Source organism: Megalops cyprinoides, chromosome 2 (assembly GCF_013368585.1).
Source record: "Megalops cyprinoides isolate fMegCyp1 chromosome 2, fMegCyp1.pri, whole genome shotgun sequence".
Classification (NCBI taxonomy): Eukaryota; Metazoa; Chordata; class Actinopteri; order Elopiformes; family Megalopidae; genus Megalops; species Megalops cyprinoides.
In genome coordinates, this window is record NC_050584.1 from 66,626,042 (window position 1) to 66,632,041 (window position 6,000).

A 6,000-nucleotide genomic window follows, 5' to 3' on the forward strand; every position below is an offset into this window, starting at 1 on the left:
AGAGTGACTCACTCACTCATCAGCATTTACACTGCTAGAGTCACTCACTCACTCACCAACATCTACACTGCTAGAGTGACTCACTCACTCACCAGCATTTACACTGCTAGAGTGACTCACTCACTCACCAACATCTACACTGCTAGAGTCACTCACTCACTCACCAACATCGACACTGCTAGAGTGACTCACTCACTCACCAGAATTTACACTGCTAGAGTGACTCACTCACTCACCAACATTTACACTGCTAGAGTGAGTCACTCACTCACCAGCATCTACACTGTTAGAGTGAGTCACTCACTCACCAACATTTACACTGCTAGAGTGACTCACTCACTCACCAACATTTACACTGCTGGAGTGAGTCACTCGCTTACCAACATCTACAGTTATAGAGTGAGTCACTCACCAGCATCTACACTGCTAGACTGAGTCATTCACTCACCAGCATACACTGCCAGAGTGAATCACTCACACACCAGCACCGATACTGCTAGAGTGAGTCATTTGTTTAGATTTCCCTTTTTGCATCGCTTTTCCTTTCTGCAGGAGAAGGCCATGACCAGCCACCTACTGATCTGAGATCTGCTGCTCTGACTCCCTCCATCACAGCTCAGACTGGAGGCTATGCTGTGGTGCCTCAGATTGACAGGTGTAATGTTTCGGGTGATTTTACCATCAATATCAACATCAGCACTGATAACAATGGTAAGGAAAATCTTCCACTCAGTGCGTTCCAGAAAAGTCTGCAAAAGTCTGCCATTGCTGGAGCTAGAAGTGCTCTGCTTTTATGAACATTTTTGAAGGGGCGTGGCCTAAAACAGAACATCCACAGAAAGTACAGGAAGCTAGACATGACCAGAACCTCCCTTTACCAACCAGAACCTCGGAGATGGAGGGTGGAGGGGCCACTGTGGCTGGATATATGGTATTAACCAAATATCAGAAACAATTATAAGGTGCAAACCAGCCTGAAAGCCTCCCATGAGTGAAACATATGTGCTGTACCTAGTTGTGTCAGATAATGAATGGTTGCTCATTGTGCTAAACTCCCCACCTGGTGGAGATCAGGCCTAAGATCTGAATTGCATCGCTACGGTGAGGTCCTCTCACTCAACACCTTGATGACATGCAAATCAGGACTACAACAATCTTTGTTGGCATAGCACATTTTGTTGGCATTTGTTAGCAAATATCAAAGCAGCCAGGAAAATAAGCATTCCTTAATTCCGAATGCATCGCTAAACAGCAATGTCTGTGTTTCTGTCCGGCTGAATGATAAATGCACACACCCGACAGCGTGCACAGGTTTTAGAATGAATCTGGGACCGACAGACAGCCTGGATGAAGTTTCAGGATCACTATAAAAATATGCTTTCTCTATTTCCTCATTAAAGTTCTAATTTCCACTTGTAAAGTCAAGGGAAGTCTGTGACTAAAAAATGTGATTAAACAGGAATTCTGCACAAAAATCTTAAATGGATGTGTTCCTTCTTTGTTCTGCGTGTGTTAGCTGACCTACATTTTTTTACACTTAACATAAAGCCTGTTGAACATAAAGATTGTTGTGTCTCTCATGTTCCTCTCATCCCCTGCAGTCTCCCCTGCTCAGATCAGTGGAGAGTCTGAGGTCACAGATCCATCCAGGGAGACACCTGGAGTTTCCGGTGAGTGGACCAATCACATCACAATAATCAATCACATGAATTACTTTGTCCAGGCATGCCACGCAGGGTCTGTAAGATGTTGACTCATAAAGGTTAAATTATCAAATGACTTAACACTGGTGAAGTTTATGCTGTGTAATTACAGAACTTACATGCATTTAACCACTGTTAAAGTGTTCAACAATTGAATCCTCATACCTCTTTAACTTTGCCATCTTGTAGAACCAGTTAAAACTGTTTTAAAAGTTTTTAGTTTGAAATTATAAAAACAACTTGAGAAACCACTGAAAATCTTTTTTGGCTTTCTCTTCAAGGTGTCACACAAGCATTCCACTTTCAATTAAAAAAACAAAATTTCAAAAGGCCAGATAACTTTAAAGTCTCCTTAAATGCTTATTTTTTACAGATGGTACTGTTTTGACAACAGCCACAGTGAAATCCCTTCTGGAGAGTAAATATAACTACATAAATGAGGGTTTAGCTGAACATGGAAACCACGTCATTCTGAATAAGATCTACACGGAGCTCTACATCACAGAGGGTGGAAGTGGAGATGTCAATAAGGAACATGAGGTGAGACAGATTGAGACAGCATCCAAGAAACCAGCCAGACAAGAGACTCCAATCAAATGCAATCACATCTTTAAACCCTTACCTGGAAGAGAGAAGCACATCAGAACTGTGCTGACAAAAGGGATTGCTGGCATTGGAAAAACAGTCTCTGTGCAGAAGTTCATTCTTGACTGGGCAGAAGGAAAAGCCAATGAGGATGTTCATTTCATATTTCCTCTACCTTTCCGAGAGCTGAATTTGATGAAGGATGAAAAATGCAGTTTAATGCAGCTGCTTCAGCCTTTCTTTCCAGGAATCAAAGAACTTGGATCCATTAAGATTGACTGTTACAAACTTGTGTTCATATTTGATGGGCTGGATGAGTGTCGACTTCCCTTAGATTTCCAGAACAATAAGTGCTGGTATGATGTAACAGAGCCAACATCAGTGGACGTGCTGCTGACAAACCTCATTAAGGGGAATCTGCTTCCCTCTGCTCTCCTCTGGATCACCACTCGACCAGCAGCAGCCAGTCAGATCCCTCCTGAGTGTGTCCACCAGGTGACAGAGGTACGAGGGTTTAATGATCAACAGAAGGAGGAATACTTCGTGAAGAGATTCAGTGATCAGAACCTGGCCAGCAGAATTATCACACACATAAAGTTATCAAGGAGCCTCTACATCATGTGTCACATACCAGTCTTCTGTTGGATTTCAGCCACTGTTCTTGAGCAAATGATGGGTGAGACAGACAGTGGCGAAATCCCTAAGACTCTGACTCAAATGTACACACACTTTCTGCTCATTCAGATGAACATAAAGAATCGAAAACCTGAAAAGAGTGATATGAATTTGGTTCTGGACAGCAAAATAATTCAGAGCCTCGGGAAGCTGGCTTTTCAGCAGCTGGAAAAGGGAAGACTCATTTTCTATGAGGAAGACCTGAGACAGAGTGGCATTGATGTCAGAGCAGCTTTGGAATACTCTGGGGTTTGTACAGAACTCTTCAGGCAAGAATCTGTAATAATAAAACAGAGGGTGTTCTCCTTTGTGCATCTGAGCATCCAGGAGTTTCTTGCTGCCTTGTATGTGTTGCTGTCATTCACAAACAATAACAGAAATCTGTTTCACAATACCATCCTTGGTAAATTTGCTAGATTCATCACCCTCTCAAAATTAACTGCATTACTCAAGAGTGCAGTGGATCAGGCCTTACAGAGTGAAAATGGACACCTGGACCTTTTCGTACGCTTCCTTCTTGGCCTCTCACTCGACTCCAATCAGAATCTCTTACGAGGCCTACTCACACAGACAGGAAGCAGCTCACAGAGCATTGAGAAAACAGTCCAGTACATTAAAGAGAAGATCAGGGAGAATCTCTGTCCAGAGAGGACCATCAATCTATTCCACTGTCTGAATGAAGTGAATGACCATTCTCTAGTGGAGGAAGTCCAAAGTTACCTGAGCTCAGGAACTCTCACAAGAAAAGAGCTCTCACCTGCACAGTGGTCAGCTCTGGTCTTTGTGTTGCTGCGGTCAGAAGAGAAGCTGGATGTGTTCGACCTGAAGAAATACAGCAGATCAGACGAAGGTCTTCTGAGGCTGATGTTAGTGGTCAGGGCCTCAGGAACAGCTCTGTAAGTCCTCCTATATCTTAGTCTAATGTAGCAATGTTCACAAGAACAATGGCATGGAATTGATACCTGAATATATCATCAAGACTGACTTTCCTTCCAAGTTATTAGACCTAGGCTTGGATAAGTAACACGTTCTGATTAGGTAAAAGGGTATGTATTGCTACAAAGTTACAGAAATGACCATACAAACCAGCTAAGAGGAGCTCAGCTCTGATGTGGATGCTAACTAGTGCAATAACTATTTTGAATGTGCAGAATCTGTGTTTTAGAGGAGTCAGCTGTCAATCTGACAGGAGAGCCACGCCCAGCTCCTGTAGGTTGTGTGGGTGCAGGCGGGCTGTGTGGAATTATCTGATATGACATGATTTCCTTTCCAGGCTGAACAGGTGTAACCTCAGTAAGGAATGCTGTGAAGCGCTGGCCTCAGCTATCAGCTCAAACTCCTCCAGTCTGAGAGAGCTGGACCTGAGTGACAATGAGCTGCAGAATTCAGGAGTGAAGCTGCTCTCTGCTGGACTGAGGAATCCACACTGTAAACTGGAGACACTGAGGTCAGTTCTTGATGCATCCTTTAGGTAATGAATGCCAACACATGACTCAGAAAGACACAAAATGAGTTCAGGCCATTGGCATGATGAGTTTAATATTTTGAGACTTTTCCCTTTTTAATACTATATTTTAAAAACATTTTTTTTTAGTATTACAATTTACCACAAAATTTATTCAATTCACCAACACCCCAATCTGGGCTGTTGATATCAAAAGAAACTAAAAAAATTTTAACTTAATTTTGCTCCACTTAACTGTTTTATGTGTCCAGAGCTGAGACGGTGAAGTGAAGAGCTCCTCTCCTTCTCTCTGCAGGCTGTCAGGCTGTCAGGTCCAAAAGAGAGGCTGTGTTTCTCTGGCTTCAGCTCTGTGTTCAAACCCCTCCCACCTGAGAGAGCTGGATCTGAGCTACAATCACCCAAGAGACTCAGGAGTGAGAGCGCTCTCTGCTGGACTGGAGGACCCCAACTGTAAGCTGGAGAAACTGAGGCAAGTTCTTTTGGGGCTTGACTGATAAAACGTGACCTCTGCCTTTGTTGCTGATATATTCTGGAGATCCTTATGAATTGATAACATACAGATGCCATACTGTATTGAAGGACCATATGAGCTGATATGACATGATTTCCTTTCCAGGCTGAACAGCTGTAACCTCAGTAAGAAATGCTGTGAAGCGCTGGCCTCAGCTATCAGCTCAAACTCCTCCAGTCTGAGAGAGCTGGACCTGAGTGACAATGAGCTGCAGGATTCAGGAGTGGAGCTGCTCTCTGCTGGACTGAGGAATCCACACTGTAAACTGGAGACACTGAGGTTGGTTCTTCAGGGGTTTAACATAGTGGTAATTTTGAGATTGTACCAATGGAATCATTAAAAGTTACTCATTTGAAAATGTTATTCTACAGTAATGGGGTTGTAAGGAAAGGATTTTAAAAATGTTTTTTAATACACTGCTGTCATATTCATTAATTCAATGGTGAAATATACCAATAAAACAAAATTATAATAATAAAAAAATAATAAAGCCTTCACACTCTTCTGAGGTTTATGTCAAAATGTGGGAGAGTGAAGAGCTTTTCTCCTTCTCTCTACAGGCTGTCACTGTGTGGAGTCACAGAGAGAGGCTGTGTTTCTCTGGCTTCAGCTCTGCATTCAAACCCCTCCCACCTGAGAGAGCTGGATCTGAGCTACAATCACCCAGGAGACTCAGGAATGAGGGCGCTCTCTGCTAGAATGGAGGACTCTGACTGTCAACTGGAGAAACTGATGTAATGTTGTTGGGCGCTTGATTTAGAGGTTATTAAGCATAGTAAAACCGCTTATAGAACAGTTCTGAAAGACCAGTTATACATTTGGTGCAATTTAGCTGTGAAATACACAACAGTAATGTTAGGGAAATAATTATTGCAATGAAGTCTAATTAAATTGCTCAATTTTAAAATATAACAAAGTGCCAGTAACAACCAGTGCAAGTGATGTAGTTGAGAGCAGATTTGTTATATTTAAAAGGAAGATGTAATATACAGCCATCAGTTTTCCTTGGGAGTCTATATGGAGTTATCTGATATGACATGATTTCCTTTCCAGGCTGAAGA

At 42.5% G+C, this 6,000-nt stretch overlaps 1 pseudogene; it reads left to right on the forward strand.

The window, feature by feature from the left end:
- Window positions 1-6,000, forward strand: part of LOC118773603 — a 28,148-nt pseudogene that overhangs the window by 20,016 nt on the left and 2,132 nt on the right.